This window comes from Varroa destructor, unplaced genomic scaffold (genome assembly GCF_002443255.2).
Source record: "Varroa destructor unplaced genomic scaffold, Vdes_3.0 BEIS01000001.1, whole genome shotgun sequence".
In the NCBI taxonomy this organism is placed as follows: domain Eukaryota; kingdom Metazoa; phylum Arthropoda; class Arachnida; order Mesostigmata; family Varroidae; genus Varroa; species Varroa destructor.
In genome coordinates, this window is record NW_019211454.1 from 46,779,672 (window position 1) to 46,805,004 (window position 25,333).

The following is a 25,333-nucleotide window of genomic DNA, read 5'->3' on the forward strand; positions in this document are numbered from 1 at the left end:
ATGAAACGCCTATCCTTTCCGTCTAAGGAATAACGAAGCAAACCTGCCTTTAGGCAAGTGCATAGTCTTATGCACGTAGACTATTCGTGTGTTTTCGACGAACACTGCCTGCACGCAGGCGCACATTTGGGAAACACTGTTGAAATCTTACAATTCTAATGGGCGTATTTGGACGGGTGGTATCCAAAACGACCAATCAAGTCAGCAGCAACGGAGAACGTCCTATGCATGCGTACGATGGAACGTTATAAGCGACATTTGAGCATGAAAATCGTGCAGGCGACTGTTTGTGACCTTTTACGTCCATTTGGCCTCAGGCTTCTAGCAGAGAGCTTATGCAAGCTTTAGGACACAGCTGCACAATATGTAAATAGCTTGACATAACCATATTTTAGATAGTAACAATAATGATATAACTTCTTGTTTTTATTCCCCTGTCATATGTGTATGTAGGTAGTAAGTAGACAGTCTAGATACGATAAACTCTTACTTCATCAAACCTCAGTATAATTTAAAGTCGTATAGAGGATAGCATGCAGATTGATTATGAAAAATCGTATGATTTAAATTCTTGTTTATAAATTTTATTTACAGTTTATAGAACTATAAAAACATCTATGTAGACCAAAGCGCCAATCTTGAGCAGGCAAAAATTGTCACAGCTACAATACGTACTTCTGAATTATGATTATTCACGCGTTTATTTTCAAGATCTGAGCAAAATTATGAACCGTACAAAATAGCACACGCTGCGAACAGGGTACCTTCGACTTTGAAAACTGGTCAAAGACCAATTACGTAACAAAAGCGTGTGCTCCGACTTTTCGCCTTTGATTCAACGTAGTGTTATAACCTAGGTTTCAGTGGTCTGGCTTAATGCTGACTTTTCCGAGACCGAAGTCAGCGCGCCAGGACACAACACAACATATTACACCTAAGTTTTTTTTTGCTGTGAACGGCAGCCAGATTTTAATAAGCAGGGAAACCTCTTTTCACGTAGCCTCAGATCAGGGATTCACACTGAATATTCGTATTAATCCAAGATTGTATTTATCATCGACGCCCTAATAATTTTATCTGTTGACCCCCTATGCAGAAGACGTTCTTCATATGCGCGTCTAGCTGCTCGTGCTCAACTTGACGGCGGCCTTTAACGTTTACTAATTGTCCTAAGCATCAAAGAGCGACGGATAGGAGCGTAATATATCCTTGTGCTAATATATAATTTAAGCGGTTTTTCTACTACACCCGTTCATAATAATTATGTACAGGGAATAATGTCGCCAGTTCACTATATCGGCTCAAATATTGCCCCTGTATGTTGCCCTTGGTTATGAAACATTGACATGGCTATCGATAAGTACAGAATTGCAAACAGATTCGGAAAAATATGCCGAATGTTTGCGTTCGGGAATTGGTTTCCTACTAGCGCATCAATCGAGGTTTTACGCGACTCAACATCTAGACACGAATACCAAAATTGGTGCAGGTACCATTTGTTGAACCCCCAATTGTGAAGGCTTTCTGCTTTGTTAAAAAATACGATTTTTGTTGATCGCAACATGAGAAATGGCTATTCTAGAAATCGCAGGTTCGCAGCCTCTCAACAAAGTAACAGCCGCAATTCTATTGGCTTTATCTAGTTTCTGACCTATCGTTTTCAGAAAGTGATTGGACGAAATAAGTAGCAGCCAAAAATGTTTCCTTATTGATATGTCATTCCCTTCAGATTTGCAAGCTTTATAAGGATAGCGACACACTTTGAAAAGCTGTCCCTCGTTCCAGTCACAATCCTTGAGCTGAGGACATTGGTATTGATCGTCCGACTAAAATTATCGCTAATCGTTCGGCCAGACTGGAGTGATATCAGATATTCTTCTGGCGCTCTGTGTCAGGAACCTTCGGCCATTTCTCGCTTTTATCTTGTCGCTTTTTCATACTTCGTCGGTGAGCCTTTGTCTACTAATTTTACGGCATGATGCCCAGTGAATAATTGTAGCAGTCTGGCAGCAGCTCCTCTACATGCTCTGTTCGTAGACGTCCGACAAGCGCTCCTGTTCAGTACTTGGGCCTTTCTGATTTTTCCCTTGCGGTCAACCAATCTTTCCTCAGTTTCTCCAGGTGATTCTATTAAATTGGCCACTGTCGGTTAGATGATTAGACTCAGGTATAAATAACTGTGACGGGGAGCCACAGCAGCACTTAATAACAGGCGATTTAGTAGTAGGTGAGATAGAGGAGTGTGACCATGGTAGTTTTTCCGGAGAAGAAGAGGGCCTTCATAGGCGGCCGCAGTGGCAGTGGCAGTGGCAGCATCAAGAACAACTAAGACTGCCTCTGATGATAGGCCCTGTGCGCTCCAATAGCGGTTAGCGTGACAAGCCGTGTTAAGCACACTCACGCTTGCAGAATGGCCGGAGGAAAGAACTACTGCAAAGCATGTTGACGGCCTTAAGCAACACAACGTCCTACATGCTGCCCATTAATTATCACGTATCACAGACAACGTCACGTATAGAAAACGGCTTAACTATAATTTCGTTTTATGATTGGAAAAATAGAACCAATGATGGTGTGGCGAGCAGATGCTCGTAGATTATATATAAAAAATGAGGGGCGAAAGGTCTCATACATTCGAAGAGAAGAAAAGTAATGATTTTCTTGATGGTTCGCACCAACAAGTCTGTTTTAGATGACAGGCAAGAAGAAAGGACATGTCGTGTGGCAAAGGGTTAGCGTTTAAAACGTAAAAATCACCATCTGTGTGACGCGTGTATGATATGATACAAACGTAAAGGACCGACACCGTTTCATCAAAGTCAGTTTCGCTAAGCCATAAATTTGGTCGCACCACTTAAATAAAAAGCTCTATTTCTGATTAAAAAAAAACACTAGATTCGCTCCTAAACGCGTGTCTTAGATTTGCCTTCTTTCGTCGTGAATGCGTTTAATTACATTTTATGAACGAAATGCCGCCCTGTCACAACGGAAGCCCGGTAGTTTATCAACAATAAGAACAGCTAACAACAACAACTAATAGAAGAAGAGAAATTATAATAGTATATTATTAATTGGATATTTCAAAAGTGCCCCTCTAAATTTGTAGTTCGATGTACAGGTCCCCAATTCAACCGTTGTCCTTCACCTCTTCTCTAATACATGCGTACAGCTCATCAAATCGTTCCTATAAGTCGTACGTATTTCGACCTAGCACGGTTGCTGTGCACGAGCTAAGTATCATAAAATAATTTTTATTTAAACCCGACTGCGCTCCAGATAGTTCTGTTGCATTGGCGGTTAGGACTTTTCATTATACGCATTTTTCGTTATCCGCAGGACCCTGTTCTGTCGAAGCAGAATTTCGAACAGTGTATCCCTGTATAAATAACCTTAAAACTGGGATTAGGGGAGCGCGGTGGCTGAATTTCAATCAATTCATTGAAATTGTTTTCCTCTGCCTGCTTCAAATAGGCAATATGGGCACAGGGCTGTTACACAATCGATGCAGACATACGCGCAGGGAAAAGTATGCCAAAAGGAACGAGTCAATACTAATATCTAGCAGATTCCATTTGTGGGCTGACGGTGTTACAAACAGACCCAGAGTACATCTTTGTCGTACATCTGAACATGCGCGATACACATATTCAATTAGCATAGTAAAGCGATCCGTGGATATCTGGTTGAGGAGGCTCGTCTAATGGTATTAATAGCGAAACTAGAAATATTAAGCTGGCTGGTTGGAAAAGAAAGGCCGTAAAACAGTATCCGTACTGCTACTATTACTTGTAATTGCGGAGAACTAGCGCAATTGAATTCGATCTACCAACATCGTCAGCTCGATATAGACGCGCCTTTCACGGCAAGGCACGTAAGCAGGCTGTGAACTTATCAATAGAAAGGATAATTGTGCGTTTGGCTGGAATATAATTATATGAACCCTTACAAGAGGTGCTTTTCTGTGGTTGTTTTACTGGCGTAAAATGCAAAGCATATAGTTGATCTTTGGTACTTTTTGGCGCAAATCCTATTACTATTCTTGCGGTTCAATGCTTTATATAGTGCAAAATCAGATAGGCAGGTACGTTTAAAGTGTTCAAGGCTGTTCTATGCGTGCGGCGGCATCCCGTGCATAGCTTACTGCGCGGTGAAGACGTTTCCGGCCCAGGATAGCTAAAAGATACATCTAAACTAATTAATTAACTAAACAATTAAAATTAGTTTAGAGTTTTAGTCTGAAAAGCGATACTTTTGTTGTTTACAAAGAAGCACAAGGTAGCATAAAATGTAGAAATATTGAGTGTGAGAACGGACACTTCAGAGTGGGTAGATGAATTTGGTCTTTTTCCATTACAAAACCCTGACCCAACCTGTTCCGTATCGAACGGCCAATTGCGGTACGTTGTATACAGATTTGCTGCAAAGCACCTTCAGAGCCCATATAAGAGATTGCTGTTAGCGTCACATTTAAAGGCTTGCCAAAGGTTCACGGCACTGGGTCTTTGAACGCAACTCTAAAATCCCGAGAAAACGAAACCGAATCTCAAGAGTGACGTGTCCGCTATTGAGTGCCGTTCTGACTCATAACATAATAAATGCTTTATAAGATAAAGCAGCAACATAATAAGAGGCACATTCATGGCTCAGGTTTTATCTATTGTAAAGAATGCTAATGTTTTCTCCGAAAGTGACATTCTTCATTCTACGTCACGTCCATAACACAACTCCGAACCGTTCGAATTTACTTTCAGCATGGGCACTGCTCCAACAACACCAAAATTCAGTCCTAGATAACAGATTAATACGGGTTTCATTGAGTCCAAACTATAGTCCTGCTATAGGTGCTGCTTCTGCTTACGACGCTTACAAACGCCAGCTAGAAGGGCAGCGTAACTAGCACAAGACATTATGAATGTTGTTACAGTCTGCTAGCGTACTCAACCCTCATGACACCAATAATGCATCCAGAGTGTCCGGCGGTTCAGGAGGCGCGAGTAACTGGCTGTCAGACAGAATGGGCAGTCGCATCTCAAAGGAACGCAAAAAGAAGGTGGGGTGCTTTAAGAGGGGAGAAATAATCAAGAGAGTCAAGCCTCTCGCGACAGAACCGAACGGTGGAGAGCACACTGGTGGATGCGATAGAATAACACTAAGGGGGCGGCAGTAAGAGCAGGAGAACTGTCCCATTTGCCGCCTCAGCGCGTTCGAGGAAGTATCGGCAACCGAAGCAGCGCCCACCAAACGAAGGATATCGCGGTGCACTCGTGCGGCCGAAAACTCAGCGGGTGACGAAGACCCGAAGGACAATGACTCTGGCCAGGAACGGCTGCGATAAAGAAGTGTACTAGCGACGGTGGCAGCAGCAGCGTCTGCATCAGCTACAGAAAATGGAAAACAAGCAGCTAGGAGCATTCGAAAGTGGGGAGTCACAAAAGGCGGCAGGAAGACCAGTTCGAGAGGTAGTCGGCTGAGGGGTAGGGGCTGTTCGAGCATATGAAGCAGCATGGTTCACTGTTTAAGAGAGAGAAGGAAAGCCAACTCGAGCAGAACCGAGAAACTCGGTGTTTAGGTAGACGGCTTGGAGGCAGCAGCGGTGGAAGAAGCGGTATCCAAGACACCGCGAGGACACCGGAAAAGTATTCACTCTTGAGAAACTACCTGGCTGGCTGATGGGTGTTTAATTCAGGTTGGACCGAAAAAGAATTGCGTATAGTTACGCCACTGGCTGCGTAGGCCCTCATTGTCTGTCATTCTTGCCGTCGCTTTCCGCCAGCTCGAAACTAGCGTTCCACGTGCTCATAGACTAGCTCACGATGACTACGTAGATTAGAGCTGCGCACGAATGAGGACCAACAGACATAGAGGTCGGAAGGAGCAGAAGAAACTGTTTCGGCATACGTAATATCGCTAGTGAACCGCAAACCCTTACTAACTACTCCGAACGCGTCAACAGGGGCAGTAACGGGCGGCCGCGGACGGCAAGGACAACCGTTTTCCGCTTTTATATAACTGAATGCCAAGGCCGTCGCTAGTCCATCGTAGACGGATTATGCTATTCCACATAACGACCAACTTTTCCACCTGAACAAGTTAAAAGGTTCACTGAACGGCCGAAACAGCTGTGCCTGAATTGGTGAGGCCACTATGCATAGTTTCATTCGGCTGATGATTGACTTAAAACTCATGCAAAAGTGTGCATGTGTGACTTAGCAATGTTGTAGCAATATGATGAAACGAATTAAATCAGCGGCCTGACACAGCACGGGTATACATGCCTAAATATTAGTATATTTTGTATCAGGTCCAATAACAGAAGTATCCTTGAAAATATAAAAGCTATCGATTTTGTGTTGAGAAATATGGCAGATAATAGTTAGTGTTACGGGTAACACAAGACGTCCATAGAAAATTAAACAGAGTATTCTTTTATCGGTGCGTACAGAGCGATTTTGAACGATTGTTACGTAAAAGCAACCCAAATGTTGGGGCTACTAAGTGACAGTAAGGATAGTAAAACACTGCAATAATTGGACTACAGGTCCTGTTACTTCGACTAATGGCAATAAGCTTGGAAAGTGCCTAATTTGGTCCTGTTAGTTACTAACTGATGAACAATTCTGTTGTTCAATGTGGCCTGCTTTCTAAATTTGTTATCCTCTGATTAATGCACTGATAATGACGTAGTTTAACGTAGAACGATCGAAAAAGTTACTCAATCCCGAATCGTTCACTCTCTTTTTTCTCTAAGTTGCACAATATATAAGCTAAGCGAAATTATGTTTACAAACATAACTTAGATGAAATCAAAGTTAAATTGGAAAGCCTTGACGGGGTCTTAATTAACGTGCGATTCGTTTTTTTTTTTTTACAGACACACGTTTATTTCGGTTCGTTCCTTTTCGTTTTGATATTTCATGTACTATCCATATAATTTCAACGTAAAAGACGCCAAATATCCGGTACGGCGGTAAGTTTGTGTAGCTCTACGTGTGCCTTCTAAACGCCCATTCGAATTGATTCTGTTCTGAATTGGTTCTGTTGTTTTCGAAGATTCTAATCGCACTTTATAGTCTATGTAAGCGTCATTGACTCAAAAAAAAAAAATAGGGAGTGGACGGAATTAGTTTTTGCCGGATATAGGTTACATGTCTGAACTACGACAGGAGAGGGAATCATTATTAAGCATTTCAATTATAAGAGCTGTCTAGAGCAAAAGGCGAGAAACGACCGAATAGCTAACTGTTAAACCCGTAGATACGTCTACTGGAAAGCTAAAAAATATAACAGACTCGCTAGCATTGGATGCGCTTGTTGTGACAAGCGAGTTGAACGAAGCCCGTGTAGAACGATCGATTCGTGCGCACAGCAGAGAACTGTAGTCGGGGGGATATAAATTTCTACTGTGGTCCTTTGTATCTGTGTAATGACTGATTCACTTCACAATAGCCATAACGTAGTACTAAGTATAAAGAAATTATCAGTTTCTCCCTATAGTTTTACATTTGGTTGAATATAAGGCCCGAAGTGTTTATCGGGAAGGCTTCGAGCGCCTTATGCGACCTGTTAAATATGCTACGAGCTTTGGAGCTAGTGACACGAGGTGATTCTCTTGTAAACTGTTGGAGGCAAACGTAACTTGAAAATATTGAGACACTGTATCATTTTCAGTGATGATTGATTACTCTAATAAATAACATAACACGCCATGATTTGGCCACTACACTGATCGGGCTTGTTAGCTAGTATTTCTAGCGTAGCCTATCCTGGTAGTGTAACTAAAGGCCCACTTATTTTCGTTTACGATCTGTTGCCTGTGAATGATAGACAATCTGAGACAGTTACGACCCCATAATGGGCAACATGGGTATCGTCGTTTTTCTCTTGTAAATTTTCGAACAACACGTTAATATGTAGTAATTCTACACTTAAAAAGGTATAGAGTTGCCTGACAAACACACACACACACACACACACACACGACTATATACCATGTTAACTAAGTCCCTCGAACGTCAATGATAACTGTATGCGGTTGTTTTTAACAAAACTCTTCCTTCGTCTTTCTTCATCTAAAAGAAACTCTATCATATATATATATAGCGCAGCATCTTCTATACGAAGGTGACATGCGTACGGCAGAGACGTAAGCGTATCGTGGCAAGCAAAGCTGCCCCAACAAAGTGAATTGGGAGAAAGCAATCACTTCACTTGCACGAATTTACCGTTACCCCTTGCGACCCGGACGACTAGCGGAAGTCGCTGCAACAGCTTCTGTTTAGATTGCTTCTTTATACCCAGCGTCACTGAGCGACACAGACGGTAAAGGCAGTGGTGACGGAGTAAGCACGCCGTCTTTGCCTACAGATGTAAGAGGTTGTGGTGACTGTGATCGCAACGCTGTACGGCAATCAGTCTGGCATTACTCAAATAGACTTTCACATCAGCCGGCAGCACTAGCATAAGAATGATGAAGAAGCTCACTCTGCCCAGTGACTCGATCACAACTTTAGCTCTGACCTTAACAAGTCACGGGGTCGGACATCCTGGCTTCAGATGGCAGTCTACATTAGTCTATGAGCGCCGAGGGTCGATAGCGACACGAGTCGGCGTGGAGTCTTGTCGCATGGGGAAACAAAAATGACACTATAGTGGCAAAGCCGGGAGGATGCGGGCAGTACGCCACGCTGCGGAAACATCAGAGCTTGTGGGACCTCGGGGTACCAAATGGGAATTGGGCCAATTTGTTGAAAAGGGGTTTCGTCTACGCTTTGTTGCCGTACGCCTTATTTCTTTTTGCGATATAGTCACATGTGGTGAACTAGCAAAAAAGTCAAAGTCATGCACGTCGTGTCTCGTTAGAAAAAGAAAAATCTAAATAAAAATGAGCCTGACGGACACCCAATAGACGGGCACTTTTCTGACACGACTCTGCTGATCAATGAATCCACAACAGTTTTATAATAGCTTGCCCATTAAACGCCTCCAAGTGCTTTTTATATGAGCTCGCATCGTATGCAGTGATAAAGTCAGTGCTGCAGTTAGTGCAAGAGACCTAAATATAGCAAGAAATTTAGCAAGATTTCGGATTCTAGCAAAGAATATTAAATCTTAATAAGAAATATTAACTCTTCTTTTTTATTGTGAAATGTATCTGTAGTGTTCACAAAATCAAACATTTTCTTCTAATTCTGTTTGATTTGTTAGAATCAATCTGACAGGTATATGATCATCCAAAAACATAGAATCTTGTCAAAGTACTCAGCGAACAAAGTTTTCAGCGCTTGTAAATGCGAAACAAGGATAAGCAACCCTCACCAAATACTGCGTAAGTGTATATTTAACTTAAGAGATCAAATACTAACTTTTGAATTCCGATATAGAAGTGAGTATCGCTCGAAGTACATTTCCTTCGGATTGATCACGAGATTTCTCAACTTTCAATCTATATTTTTAAAACAATCGCCTAAAATGAGATCCGCAACACCGGTGTGCGCGCAGCGTTTGTGAGTGATTTTATTTCAAATATTGTCGATTTTCCGAAATGTGTCTTGTAACTTCAGATATGGGGATTTTATAAAAAAAATATCACGGAAATAAACATTTTACAGCCTTCAGGCTCGAGCGTAGCTTTCGTCCAGACCAAACGATGTAGATCACCTCAGTTATTGGTTGTTACTGGTTACTCTTGTGCGTGAAGGCGACGATAATCGTGAAGAAAGACACGGAAGAGTTATGATATACTTTTTTCGTAACCGCTAGTTAGTAGCCCCAACAGGCGCACCTTTATACCCTTCACAACAGTACAGCGTCATTAAAGCTAATCGCATGCGCGGCTTTTATCTTGCTGGCTATGTTGTGTTTTGCTGGCTAACAGAGATGGCTCGCTAGTATCGTAGCTGAGGTCATGGTACAACCCAAAACGGACAATCTTGTACAGTTTCGGTCGATCCCGAATCAAATCTGTGCCGTCCTTTACGGCGCATGTGTTCCTCCCATCCCATATGTTTTACCTCACCTCCCCGTCTTCGTATCGTCGCTATCGTTATGGCCCATCGTCGCTCTGTAGGTGTTCTGTTTGTGTGTATAGACGGGGGTGCAGCCGTAGCCTTCTGTGAATCTTCTACGCCCAGTTATAGCCTTTTCGTTTTTGTATGAATGTTCTCCCCACGACGGGCCTGTGTACTCAACTTCTTCGTTGCGTCCCTAGAGAAGAGGTTATTTACTACCAATATACTTAAACACGTACACATATAATTTTTCATTTCTAAACATTTATATACTTGGACAGTGTAATATTTAGCTAAGGTGGTGTTCGAGCTAATAGAGAAAACCAACTTGAAAGCTTTTTTTAAAATCCGCTTAGCTTCCCCAAAACTGTTCGTCGCCCACTCATGTTATTGTTCTACCTGCCGCTCTCCGCTTTCAATTATCTTGCTGTCGTCCGATTTCTTAGCTTCCTTTTCTTTGTTTTGCGTCTCGGAATCGTTATTGAAAACAGTTGTTGTTACCGCCTCAGCCATCAGCTGCTGTGGGATTAATTGCTTAACTGTTTGGCTGTCCGGCCTATTTTTTTAGACGAAATCGACGCTGTTGGCCTTGAACGTGAGTTGCATTTTATGTTGCACTATTACTCTGCATGTGATCGATTTATGGACGACCAGGGGAGAGTTGGTCGTCTACGTGGTGTGTCACTTTTGTGCGAGTTTGGGCCTTTTTAGCCAAACGACTTTGAGCGACGATAATGCTGTTGACTGGTCGTTCTCACCTAGCTAAACATAGAAATTCCGCTATTAGCATCCGGTCGTCAACAGATTTTTTGCCAGGTTACATACGCAACCTCTCATCAGGTCGGATCAGAGCTTTCGTGTCATCTCTTATGTGCCTTGACAACGAATGAACAGGCCGCAACAGCAGTGGCAATGCCACTTTGAGGGGTCTCTATGAGATTCGGACTAAGTATGATATTATGTCACCGCATGAAGCTAGGGGCAACGAAGTATTTATTCGAGTTCAAACAGTCGTTTAGCATTGCTCTGGGCTAAGAGTAAAATGCTACAGTTTCGCAAACTCGCTTTATCATACTATACAATATATGCCCTTATAGCGTGTGTACCATATGTTCTATGTAGGTAGATGGGACCGATGGTTATCTACATTTAGACTTGATCACAGACGTTTGATAGCAGTATAGTATTGTGCTACCAAGAGGGGTGAAAAGGCTCGGCGTGTGCCCCAATATTGCCGAAGCCCGTAGAATCTGCACCTGTTATGAAATGCCGAAGTTTGAAATAAGCGTATATATCCTTGATGCAAAATACGCTGACAGCAAATTGGCCACCAAAAAACGCAGTGGATCTTCGCATAAAATTTCTCTACGACGTTCCCTAGCTGAGCTGTTCTTCCTATCGTTATTAACTGTATAGGATGGAAAACTTGTCAAGTTGAAAGGCTTTCTTCACAGTAATTTAGTAAACATACGGAAGCACATGGATCTTTTGCAGACTTTCGTGTACATAATCCTTATTTATAGCTCATAAAAATACATTAATATTCCATGGTACATTTGATTTTCCCTTCACACCTATATTGACTAGGCAAGACCACTTAAAGACCTTAACATTTCGATTTGGGACGAAACATCAAAATTTGTCTGTAGCTGTTTTACTGCTTTGTTCTTAGATATTGAAACTGGCATACACGATTCGGCAAAATTGAAACCATAACGAATATCAATGATGTAGAGTATTTTGTTAAATTTCAGTCTGCAAAAAGTATAAAACAATGTTCCACAAGCTAATTTACTGGGACTATTATTTTATTTTATCTTATATTTATTATTGTTATTAGATATTTGGCCATATTCGACAAGCGATTCTTGTCAGCGAGGCCAAAACTGCAAAAAAACGAATTCATAAGCCGCTCTCGTCAGATCTAGGCAGGCCAACGTCAGTTGACCTCGAACTAATGGCATCTTGCGACCTCAACTCGACCGTTTCAGCACGAAGCTAACTTCTATTAGTTCAGAATCACGAGGATTTAACCGGTCGGTAAAATGGGAGGGTTATGGGTCTCTTAGTAAGGCTGGAGCGTGTACGTTATGCCTAAATGATATACGGGTCGGGCAGCTGTTGTGCACAGACCAAGAGATTTTGCTAATCTAAAAAAATATATTTAGTCTTGAAGTTAAACGGTACTAAAAAGCATACGAATGCTAAATTTATGTTTAAACTGGATGTATATCCTGCTGCTACGATTAAATGTAGCCTGTTATAATTTCCTTAAGTGCTATTTAGAAACTAGATATATTAGGGTATGAGGAAACGTTTCTAATATTCGAATTCTTGGGTTTAAAAAAAAATAAAGAACATTTGGAACTTCTGTGTGATTCCGAAAAAGACAGAAGGTGATCTTAAAGAGCAGAAGTTGAAAACAACCATACACACCCCGTCTCATATAGTTCCGTTTTAACTATACTATCTTATACTATACTATCTAAAAAATCCAGGATATCGTTAAATGGAAAGTTTCGGCCATAAAATCGGACCCAACGCTATCTGGCGTTTTTCACACCCTTCACACCTTAAAAATTAGGGCATAAATGATAAATTGAAGCAATAAGGAAAGGGAAATTCAAGCTAGGCTTCAACTAAGCTCAACGACGAACAGTCGACGCGGGTCCCTTTTGGCAAAAATGTATAGCTTCGCACAAAGAATAAAGCTTTTATTTAACGAACGACGTTCTCATCGATTTAATTAGTCTCGTGTGTGAATCTATCTCTACATACCCAAATGAAGTGCGTGCGTACGTACGTGCGTGCGTGCGTGCGTACGTGCTGCCCTAATTAAAAATCATTTTATAGGGATGGGGAGAACAAATGTCTTAGCTGAACTGATGCGTGTTATGCTCAATGGCGGCTCATTTCGATCGAGTCTATCGCTTCTAATCGATAATTAATAAGAGTCTCTGTGCTTTCATATGCCATATGGCAATGACAGTTTTCAGCAAATGTAAGGCTAATTTATGGAATTTTATGTTACAAAATTTGATCATAAAGACTGCCACGTTATCTTTTTGTATGTGACTACATATGATATAAGGTATACATTGAGTCAATAATTTCAAGCTGCCTATACATACAAAAACTTGGCAACGGGCTTTTAGTATACTGATAGTCTTGCAAGCTGAGTATTTTTATTTGACATACATTAACGTGGTGCCAAAAGTACATACACAAAGCTCCTCTTGTCTCAGGATTTTGAACTGGGAAGGTTTGTTATATTCTACCGAACCTATTTTCTGTCAGTTATCATATACACATTCAAAAAAGATGTGATTTAAACATTATACGAACCTATCTACTGTTGTAGAAAACCTGAAACTAATTATAAGACTTAAGCTAAACAAAGTCTCGTAGAAAACCAAAGCGCAGTTGGCACCCTTCTTGGATCGGTACACTACAGTATGCGGATATGTCTCAATGCAATGCTAGGCACTTTTCGCAAAGGCCCCCACTATTGATTCAGTCATTATTCTAGCGAATTTAGCTCTGCTAGTTCTTCTAAACGAAACCGTAAAAACCCTATCAGCTATATATGATGATTTCCCGGTCAGCGTCGGTCGACGACGGCTCAGCATTATATGATTATCAACGCAAAAGATAAGCTAGGAACGTGGAAAGCCCTTTGAAGAAGACGTATCTCTTATTTGCCGAGCGATAATGGCAAAAAAATATAGTTCTCTTCCTTAGAAAAGAGCGAATCTGTATGAAGACGAGGACGAAAATTAACCTATCTAGAAGCAGTAGCAGCAGCACTTGACAAATTAACCGGTATCAGTAACACAGGTTCCACGGTAAAGCCGGTGTTCCTCGACCATCTCAGCGGCATGGGTGCGACGGGCATGCTAATGGCATGAAAACAGCTAGAACAAAGCTGGGATATGGAACAATGGGTACGGCCAGTCGAAGAATCGGACAAAAAGCGATAACATTCTCCTAATATTGTTATCGAAGAACGGTCTTACACGAAAAGGGGGCCAATGGGAATGTAATGTACTAACAATAATGTGATTACGGTAGAGCAGTAACAGGGAGCGAAGATTCGATGACGAAAATCACAAAAACCTATTCGCTCGTATTGTAAGAGTATTGTAATAAAAAGGGCGCTCCGTTGTTTTGCAACTCATTATGACGACAAGGCAGCGTTGCCCACGGCTGATGTCTTTTTCAGTTACTCGGCCTTCCTCTATTAGAGCGTTTCGACGAGTATCATTTTCGGCAGTATGCATTTTCACAGACTACGCATAAACATTTCCTGATCGTCTACTAAAACGGTGTCGGGCAATTTTCTGCCTAGCAGCCGAAGCAAGCAGTTATTTTCTTCTTGCCATCATCAGCAACCTGTCTCCTTCCGCGTTCCGTTCGTATACTGTAAGCTGTCTTTGTCAGCTTTTTAGCATTGCCGTAGAACGGAGGACCACTGATTTTTGTCTTCTTTATAGCAGCTCTCTATTGGGGAAGGAACGACAATTACTGGGCAGGATGCATGCACAAGTTTATCACATTCTATTAAAGTACTCCCATTAGTTCACCGTGGGGACACTTCTAGGTCGCCGTATTTTATTGTTGTTGTGCAGTAACATACGTCTTTCGGTAAGTCTTTTACTGACATCCTAAGGCTGCCGGCCATTTTCTTTTTGTATAGTTTCCCCTACGCCAGCTTTTCTGTCAAAAACCTATGGATATTTTTGTGTTCCAGTGATGTAACCAACTGTATTGCCCTGAAGATCAACCTTCATAAAGAGCAATAACAAGTTCCCATAGAGGCTTGACTCACAGATAACAGGGTGACGTGATCGTGCACGCGCCTCTATTTTACTTATTGTTCGTAAAGATTAATTGTTCCCATAGAGAAGATCTCTGACTGCTACTCTTTTACTCCATTTGCCTACTGCTACTTTTCGGAGAGAAATGATAAGGTCAAATCGCTATGTCCGCTGACCCTCTCCAGTCTGTGTTATACCTATCACACATAAAGGGACAGAAACGCCACCGTTGGCGACTTTGCCACGTATTCTGTGGTAACATTTGCGCGAGTGCCTGTATATGCTGCGCATGGTGAAGCTCGTGAGAGTCCCTAGTGCGAAGGGCAATGCTAACGGTGGTTGTGGTGACGGCGGCGGCGTCGGAAAATAAACTGGGCGCGTAAAGGGCATGTCTGCGAGAAGCAATCCTGATTCTTCTTTTCTCTGTAGCGGATGTAGCAGCTGCCATGCGAGCCCCCCGAATAATAAAACGGGGCAATCGTCTGCTCGCACTCAGCGACGAAGCGTGCGCTTATTCCTATCAGTGCCTTAGGTAGCGCAACAGGGTGCAATGGAGAGAAGAATAATGATAGAAAGATAGAGAGAGCAAGAGGGAGAAAGATAGAGATAGATGGATGGATAGATAGACAGATAGAGAAAGAAAGAAACAGAGAGAGAGAAAGAGAGAGCGAACTTATAGGGCAACGTATAAAAGTGCGAGACACAAGTGAAAGAAGCAAGAAAGGCAAGAGAATGGGAGAAGTTGGAAAGTCATTGCTGTCGCATGTCTGCCGGCTGCTCTCTTTATTGGCCGGCTTGTCAGTCTAAGTGTTTGTCGTCCCGTTTCGTGCATCAACCGTCTCCATATCTCTCCATTCTTAAAACGATGCTGAAAGAACAAAAGACAGAATAGGAACATCAGATCTAACCAAGCCATTAGCATCTGTAGGGGTATATGCAGCCATTATGTCGAGTTCTTGTAGCAGGATCACTATCAGCGGAACCGGTTGGATGGCGTCATCCCTTTGCCGAAATATTACGTAAATCGGGTAGCGGCTGGTGGAAAAAAACAAACAATGACAGCCGCGGCCGCCTGATAGATGTGGTGAAACACTGTTTCGACTGGCTTCTTGACGAAAGGTGCTCTGCCAGTACTGTTCGAGTTTACACGGAGGAGAGACACCATCTCGAATGAGTTCATGGTTTGGCATGCATGCAGCCATGGTGGCATATAAGCCGGTGGGTGTATGTGCATGCACCAACGGCTATGACGGGACGTGCAACAGAAGATAGGCATATTGAAAAGTCTCAATTCACACTAGCCAGTAAATAATTTAAGACGTTTAGAATTCTGTAGACAAATGGATGATGGACAGAGCTGAAAGCTATACAAAGAGAGGCAGAGCAAAAATGCTGGAATGATATATGAAAATTTACTGAGGATGGTTAAATATAAGCGGTATAGTGTAAAGGATCGCGAAACTTGCATACTACCGGCACTTGCTGTCAAGTTCATATTTATATGGAATTATAGGTAGGAGGAAAAGAATGTAACAACAAAGATAATTATGTGAAAATGCTCATTGCCTTCTTCGGGAAGACCTAACCAACTTGTCAGTACATCTAGTCAACGAAAGTGTCGTTTAAACAAAGCATTTGGGACATTTTCACGATATGACTCAATGGTACTCAGCTCATATCATCGACATCATGTAGTAGTTCACATACGTTTAGTTGCCAACGGTGTCCTGCAGCAGTAAGCGTGTCTGTGGCGAAATAAAAGTGATACATCAAAAATGATTTTACTTTACTACTAAATGTTAGTTAAGATGACCCATTTTTCAAGGTTCGTAAGGTAGCGTTAACCCTCCATAAGTAGCTTTTCTATAGTTAATGGTAAGCTGTACATGTGATCGTGCTTATCTATAACAACGATACGCTCGAAACCTCAGCACGCGTACTGCTCTGTTGGTTCTCCCTGCAAGAACTGCGCCAACAGGTACGTGGCAGGTTCCTACATATCCGTGCTAGATCCCTGCCTTTGGACGGCGCAGGAGGTGGTTTGATCCTTGAAATCTGCGGAGCCAATTAACCATCGAGTTGTCACTCTGTTGATCGTTTTTGCGGTGTATTCTTTCGTTGTAAAGACTGCGTGCGCGCTATGTCGAAATCTGCCTTCCTTGAGGCTGCAGGCATATGTTGACTTTGCTCTTCCGGAGATGACGCCGTCGAGGACGGCAGTTTCTCCAGTTCGTCGGTTCGGATCTGCTGCTGTGTACTATTATATTGCCTAGTAAGCGCTCGCCAGTCATATTAGTTTGGCGAAATGACTGGTTCGTTAGGCAGTTGACTTTCATCCATCATCACGGTTTATCCCCAGCTTCCCAAGCCTTCTTGCCCTTCCAGCCGAACATCAGCCTACTTTTTAGCCTTTACAGGTTTCCCCCGAGTTGATGGCTGCGATGAAGGTGGCGTCAGAACCTCTCCAGCATAAGAGCTGTCGTGATACGTTATTCCCGACCCAGTGTCCAACAGTAGCAGCGATAGCCTACGGAAGGATCAGTAGTCCAGTCCGGAATAGTAGGGCCTGCAGCCTCAGAGCTACAGGCCCAACTATTAAGGCTTTGAGCATCATCGACAAGCTGGTGAAATCAGTGGCCACGAGCGGCTGTGCAAGATCTGAGGGAAATCTCCGACGGAACGAGCCCCAAGCAGTGAGTATTAAGTGAAATTGGCCCAAGGACCTCTGAAGGCCAAGCTGTGTATGCGGTTTACCGTCGAGGACCGGACAGGCCAAAGTACAAGCTGCAGCAGTAACTCACAGCAATAAATACCAGTTACTTAAATCTTTCTTGGAATAAAGTATCGAAACGACGTTTCAGTCCTTTTAACATCTGACGTTGGTCCAGATTAAGATGTATTTTCCTACGTATACCTTTTCCGCATTGATCTGTTTTAGTAATAACAATATAATAATTACTATAAGATTATGGCTATTGTTGTTATCATACTCGTCGCTAAAAGTTCAATGGAAAATCGGCAAAATGGTGTTGTCGACCTATGACAACGATGATGATGGCAACGATGATAGAGCTGTTGTCGGTGTCTATTATAATACTAACATCGATATATATATGATACTTCTACTACGATAATTGAAAAGCAAATGGGAATAGCTACATACAAATGTTATTATTGTTATCCATTGTTAGCTTAGGCCCTCATGCAGGTATGCGTATACAATTCTGAAGAAAAAACCTATAGCTTTAAAAATAGTAGATTTTCAGCTGCTGAAACAAACGTCGAACGTAGAAAGTTAATAGACATTTGTGTACAAAAGATAGTATAAAGTTCATGACGACAACGTCACTGTGATGCGAAATGTTTTTTTGCAAGGAAGGCCTGTTATGTATGTCGAATTTTCTGCTATTTTTCGCGACGCGCCGATGCAATATATCTGTCTATGGTTTTACCCTGTTTAACATTGTTACAAAACCTGTTTTTGTCTTGTTATGTAAGTTTGAAAATAAATCATCTGATGAGGTAACATTGATAAATAAATACCAGAATTGTATTAATAGCTTCGTCAGATTGGATTCAGCTGTGGTCGCAAATATTATGTTCCTTTACCTAATACGCCTCATCTTATCAAATCACCGTAAACAGTTACGTTCATATTGTGAAGATTCTATACCCAGTGCGAGAAGATAGTTTGTATACCTTATAGCCACGATCAATTGCTGCTTTGAAGACCGTAAATGAATTTTGAAACAGTTGTTAAACAATGAAAAGAAGAAGCCGAAAAACTGGCATTTAGTAATTATAATAATAATAATTGTTTATCTTATAATCTTTAATTATGTGTTAACATACCTTCTTCCACCTGTGCTTTACTTGGGGGTGTAATAATTTGCAAAGTGTGAACTCATGCCCCTTTACATACAATGTCACAGGCATGTCAATTTTAGATTCATCAACACGAAATTGCTTTCGCTGAAGCTTATTTCAATAAAAACATCTTCCCTTGATCTTCGATTCATAATACTAACAACTCTACCACTTGTTCAAGGGTCTTGTAGATATGCACACCTGTTAGTTAGCGACTTGCGACTCATTTCTTCAGTTTGGCGTTTCACCACCTCATGCGATTCAAATTTGATAGCCCTTCTTTGTTGAGTATGATCTTAAATATTGAACCTTTTTGCTCTTACCGTATCACGAGGCCATACGGGTAAAGCAAGTTTTACAGAGGAATATCAGCCATAGGTTGTTTGAAATTCAGATCGAGAGAACTCATGTAGGTTGAATGATGGCATTATATTGGCACCACTGCCGCGTACATTGATATGCAAAAGTAGTGACAAATGGTGCACTACCAAGGAGTTCCATGGTTGGGCCTGATCGTTCCAGATTGAACCCAAGCGGTAAATGAAACTGCACCAAAGAGAGAGCAGACAGAAATCCTTTTCGATCGGCCTTTCAGGCTGAAACGAGGGACAACTATTTTACTAAGCAGACGATGAAGCTTCCGTCGGAAAAGTCAGCCATAGAGAATACGCTTGTTTGCTATTATATTGCTACGGCTGTAGCAAAGTCCTCGACCCTCGGTGCTTAACTGTTCGTTGGTCCATGCGGATAGTTCTACATTAGTTGAAATAGGGTACAGTAATTGCCAATACCTGCAGCATTAGCAGATATGTTGCCGATGGAAGGTTATCCGACCGCTTTCCAGCACCGGACGGCTCAAGATAGCCACGTCAGGACCAACCAAGAGCTGCTGTGAGCTAAGAATTTAAGGGCAAATGGCTTGTGTTGTACCTAGACGACCAGATTTTTAAACTAAATGAGAATGCAGGGTCGCCGGCGTTTAGTAGCAGACAAACGTCGTCAAACCTGTAGCCATCTGCAAGACAGTCGCAGGCAATGGCGGCGACGCCGGAGATGGTAGCTCTTTCACTAAAGACAGAAACGGGAGCGGGAGCATTTCACGCTCGATATGTCAATGAATCACTTGCACATAAAACCTGCTCTTCATTCAGCCCGCCCAGACTTTAAAGGTTATAGTTGGTGACGCTGTTCTTCGCCGAGCATGCCTGCCTGTCTGTCTACGTTCAGCGCTTGCGCTGTTCTGTTTGGAAAAAGAATATTGGTTTGAACGAAGGCACGCCATTTAGCTTTCCTCGCTCAGTGTTGTCATTACGTGGTCTACTTCCTCTGTCGTTTTTATTCCCTCTTTGGACTGCAAACTAACTAATATGGCGGATAGGTTCGCAGCGTTGGTGCACGGTGGAGGAAAGCCGCGGCCAGTCAGCAGTGGAGCTATATGGCAAAAAGGAGAACAAGGCGACAGGTAAGAAAGTATAAAAAGCTGCTCGTTGGGTTCTTTTCGGCGGTGCGACCACTGTATGTAGACCAATAATAAGCCGTCAAACAACCTCTTTTGGAGAGAGACCGGACTACCAACCGAAGAAGCGATTACCGTCACAGATAACCTTATCGGGCAACGAGTCTCGGCACTACGCGCAAGAACCTACTAAGAGAGGCAAGTCCCCCGTTGAACAGAGGAAAGTGGAACCAATTCACCAAGATTTGTTAGCTTAGAGATGTAGGTGGTCGGTTCCGACGCTATCCCGCTGGATGGAGCATTGCCTGATAGGCAAGAAAGGACCAACCAATTAGCTGGATCCTATCAGGAGCCTACGTGCATGGACAACATGGGGAAGCCAAGTGGATGCGGCCACGACACAACCCAACGGCAAACAACGCAAACAAGTGGGCTTTATCTTAACATATTGCGTTGGCAGCACCCAGTGGTTTCTTACAGACGCAGCTATCTCGCTTCTCCTATTTTCGTAAGTCCTTCTTGAAAGACACCGTTGCAGTGGTGGCCGCTGTTGTGCACATAGGCCGCTTTGTTCGGCTGGGTCAGCACTCCACAAGGCGACGGCGTTCTCCTTGTTGTCTATTACGTTAACCAGCAGCGCAACGACAAACTCGGTGGTCGACTGGCAGCGTCTATTTACCACTTACACAGTTGCAGTGCCGTCGTTTTACAGTGGATTTCCGGAGACATCTGGCGTCAGACACGGAAGAGAGTAATTCGACGAAGATTGCAATAGAGGCAATCCCAGCGGGAGGTAACGGATCAGACTGTCACCATTGACGGCCGGAACTACAAGCACAGACGCGGGCAACGCTAACAGGCTTCGACAGCACTAGACGACAATGGACGTTGTCAAAGGTAGCAGATGACGCGTGTCCACGCTAACTTGTCATTTGTTTGACCGTGACACCGTTACTGATGTCTAATGAAGCCTTACGCCAGGCGAACACGTCAGTCGATGATAGATATATATCAGTGAGAAGGCGACCTACTCAACATGTATTTGTGAGCGTACGTAAGTGTATTTGAAACGTGACTATCTGTACATAGTTTGTCTTGGGAAGATGGACACCGAGTAAAGTGAGCCGCTATCGATTAAAAATGTAGGCTATGGCTTGCTCACTCGCAGTTCATCCGTCCTGGCATTAGGATCAAGGAACAGGCGGATATTTGAGAGTGCCTGAAGTGAATTAAATTTGTCGTTTTTCCTCTTTGGCATAAATGGACCTTCTTGAGGAGTGGACCTTGCGGTCGCAGGTGTTTCGCCGCCGCAACAGCGGTATAAGCAGTACCAGCTATCAGTCCGCGTCTGCGTGTGTCGTTGGGATCCTTCTTAGTCACCACGAAAGGACCGCATAGCCTGAACGTAGAAAAGGTCATTACATTCTTTCGAAGCAAGGGAGCAATAAAAACGCAAGAAATTAGTTTCGTCATTTTTGCCTTGGCAGACGAAAAAATTAGTAATTTTGCATAACGACCTCATTAGATTACACGTAGACAGCGTTCCACCGACAATCTCGCTTGCACGTAGAGGACGCGTTTTCTTTCTGCTTTTTGCTTTTATTCTTTCCATGTCTCAGTCGGGCAGTCTATTGCTATATTTAGCTTTTCCGAACTGCCTGTGGCATTATGGCTCTCTTTTGGTTACGCTTAACTGTTTAGAGGGATTTGCCAACCAAATGAATGGCGAATAGGAATAGGCCAGTCGAAACAGGTTGAGCGAATCTACCAGCGGGAAAATGCGAACTAGCCGCCAAAGATGACGAAGACGTCTCCGTAGGGTCGTCCTTGCAAGCGCTTGTGATCGTCGTTCACAGGCGATCACACGCACTCGTAAAGACGAAAACGGGCAGTGTATCTCTCTCAAGCCATACACGCGCGTAATGCACAAAAGAATGCATCGTTGAATGCGCCGGTTCGATGCTGAGGACAAACGGCTGCACGATCGCAGCTGTTTCACTTGGGTCATCGTCGATAGCAAGAAAACCAGCCACGGCAGGGTAGGCGGCCCACTAGTTCTGGCCGAAGGCTAAGCGTGAGACACCGGAGACGACGGGAGCATCTTTCCCATGGCAAGCGATACAACGAATTACACCAGAGCTAGTAAGTGACATGGTAAATTGTTCCTGCTTATATAATGGTGTTGTACGGGTATGCATATTGAGTTCGCCGCTTTCTTCGCACAGTAGCTTTTTCGCAGACTCTTTCTTTCTGTCTGTTACGGGTACAGTTTTGTCTCTTCCCAGCGCCCGTCTTGTATCCCTGGTTGTTTCATTGTGTACACCTATTCAAGGCTTCTGCTTGCTATTACGTTCCCCTCAGCGCGTCAGCCCCATGTTCCTGAGGAGAATAAATGTACATTTCTTCGTTCAAATGAGTCGCTGTTGAATTTGAATTGCGTTTTAATTTCTTGAAATGCGGGCTTGGAGGGGGTTATGGACGAGTAAGCGTGTGTTCTCTTCGCCTCGTCGGGGTCGTCATCTGGGATGTCGATGTCAGCCCTTGCTGCAACTGCCGTAGCTGCTAGGTTGATTGCCCGTTGCCAGAAACGAACGGCCTGCGGCCAAGGGACGGGGCAGGCAGAAATGGAGGTGGCGATGAGAAGAAGACGGAGAAAGGAATTATACTCAATGGCCATCTAAAGCTCATTTCAGCGCCTGACAGGGATGTTCGAAGCTAGGCGCTCAGCGCTCCTCGTCCGCCAAGCGTTTTAGCCGCAACAGGAGCGGCAGGGTGAACCCGCTTCGTGTGGCTGTAGTCACCACGACCGATGCCGCAGGCGTTGCTTAAAGAAGAACAGTGACAACTAAAAGAACACTAGCAGTAGCATAGCAGATCCTCACGGGCTTGGCGCATAAAGACCACATACAATGAGTGCCATCGCCGAAGCACAATCGAGTGTATTGTGACCGTCACTGTGTTTCCACAGGTTAAAATAATAGAAGAAAGTTTGGCTTTCGTCGCGAGACGCGCCAGGGCTCCACCTCATTTTTGTACAAAGCTAAACGACAGTGCTTGTTTTGCTTACTATCGTTTCGTGCCTTAGAGCCGTCGTGCTGGCCCGTGATTTTTTGCTAAAAGCTAACAGGGCAGCGACCTTTGAAATAACAACAACGACGACGACGACGACAATGTCGACAAAACGCAGATTACCTTGAACAACTTTTTCTCGCGAATCTGCAGCCGACGCTCTTAATTTCTGCAGCGGTTCGGTAAAGAAGACAAGCAAGTAACGGCAGGCAATGGGAAGCGGTACGTTGCAGTACAATGGGAGCAGTTTCTAGCATGTAAACCGGCTGGCCTGAGCAAAAAAAAGTAAAGATTGCTTTGAAACGCGCATGCGTACCAAGACTGTGCGCACTCCGAACAGATCGCGGTGATATGAATCGAGAAAGGGTCAGGAACCAGTAAAAGAAAAAGGAAGATGGAAAAACAGACAAAAGTCGAAAAATACGAAAGACGGTGCGGCGAAGCTTCCTATCATTACCATTATGGCGTCATCGTCGACGAGGCTGATGTGCCGTAAAATAGCTCCGCTGTTCAAGTCAATGGACAATCTTTTTGTGTACGACGGACAAGCGGGACGTGTACGTGTCTTTTAAAGTAGTAAATCGCCGTAACTTGCCCAAGGAAGGCCAACATGAGCTTAATCAGATAGGGCAAAAAAGCACAGGAGCAAAAAGGCCAGGCGGATGGACGAGGTGTGCGTAACTGCCCACGTTTCGAAAATTTAGGAGCCGCTTGCCGATGGTCATCGAATCCTATCTGAGTTGCCACTAGAATGGTAAAAGAGTCAGAGGTTACCACTTTGGACTGACGATTGGACCGCAGAACGCGTGCATGGAAGAACAGACATTCGGCTACACGCAAGCCACCCGCCTCTTTCGATTCTTTTTGTATAAGTTTCGTACAGATTTGATTGACGGGATCTCTGTAGAGCTGCCTAAGATGACTGGGCTGGCTAGTGGCCAGCGTGAAAGCAATATACTGGTCTGGAATAAGCAAAATAAGCTAGCGAAAATAAAATTTCACTTTGCAAGATAACCCCTTCCTTTCTTTCGCGCCCTTTTTCTATCGTCTTCGAATCTGCAAAGTCCGGTAAAAGTCTTGTGCACTCACGCTTGTATGAAACTCCGACCACAAAGTACCAGGACGAGGCGAGAGTAGATTCTGACGAAATGTCATGAATAGAAAAGAAGCAACGAACGACTGCTACGTCCTCACTTAATGCATCACAGCGTACAGACTGCAGTGAGTACGACGGGCTATGAACGAAAGTATGTTGGTTCCTTTCCGTGTCCGTGTTATAATGCCCTAGCCCATGAGCCGAACCCGAGCGTTCAGAAGTTCAAAAAGAGCCACTCAGACGTGTTTCGTAATTTTCAAGCAACGAAATAAAGCAGTTGTATGGCTTTGGGACACAGTGGGGTGTGGCAAACGGGACGAACGACTCCATTGAAGAAAACGGCACGCGTGACATGCACGTAAGGAAAGGCAGATCGGCTGTGGGTTTGAAGCATGAAGTTATAACACTACCAGTCGCTGCGTTCCCGCTGAGAGGAATAGGACCTGGCTATACTATCAGCTTCCCTGGCAACTAACTCAGTGGCTGGTTCGTTCGTTGACTGCAGCGGGCAGGCTCTATGGCAGTCTCGATTGAACAAAAGCTTTAACACAGCACATTTGCGGATTAAGGCTTCGTAAGGGATGTTATTCTGTAGGAAAAGAGGATGCGACACGTTTCGTCAGGATTTGCGCTACATCGTTTATTCCATGGTGCTCGAACGCATCCCCGCTTTTTGTGTTGGTCCTGGCTCTTCGATAACATAGTGTGCTTTCACCCTATTAATCGGAAAGGAGAGGTTTTCATCTATCCAAACGAAAAAAAACCTGATAGTGACTACCACTAACGATCGCCTGGCTCCAAGTCAAGAGAGGAAAAAAAAGTTGTTACCGGCCCGCTGCATGACAACAGCAGCCGTTGATATTTCGTCAATCGAACAGCCAGATGTAACCTGTGTTTTCTGTGGACAGCAGACTGTGTTCCAACTAACGCCACAGCAGCGCCGACATCGCTAACAATAGCAACGGTCATCTTGGGAAAAGCCTCGGCCACCCCTGAGGCTGTTACTGCTTCTCTGCTCAAC

The 25,333-nt window shown here is 43.5% G+C and overlaps 1 long non-coding RNA gene across 1 annotated transcript; it reads left to right on the top strand.

Annotated features, from left to right (window-relative positions):
• The first annotated feature begins 211 nt into the window (after nt 1-211).
• LOC147758725 (uncharacterized) lies at nt 212-18,392 on the top strand. Its single transcript, XR_015318493.1, has 2 exons — nt 212-366; nt 17,233-18,392. It is a non-coding gene; the product is annotated as an uncharacterized LOC147758725 (long non-coding RNA).
• The last annotated feature ends 6,941 nt before the right edge of the window (nt 18,393-25,333 follow it).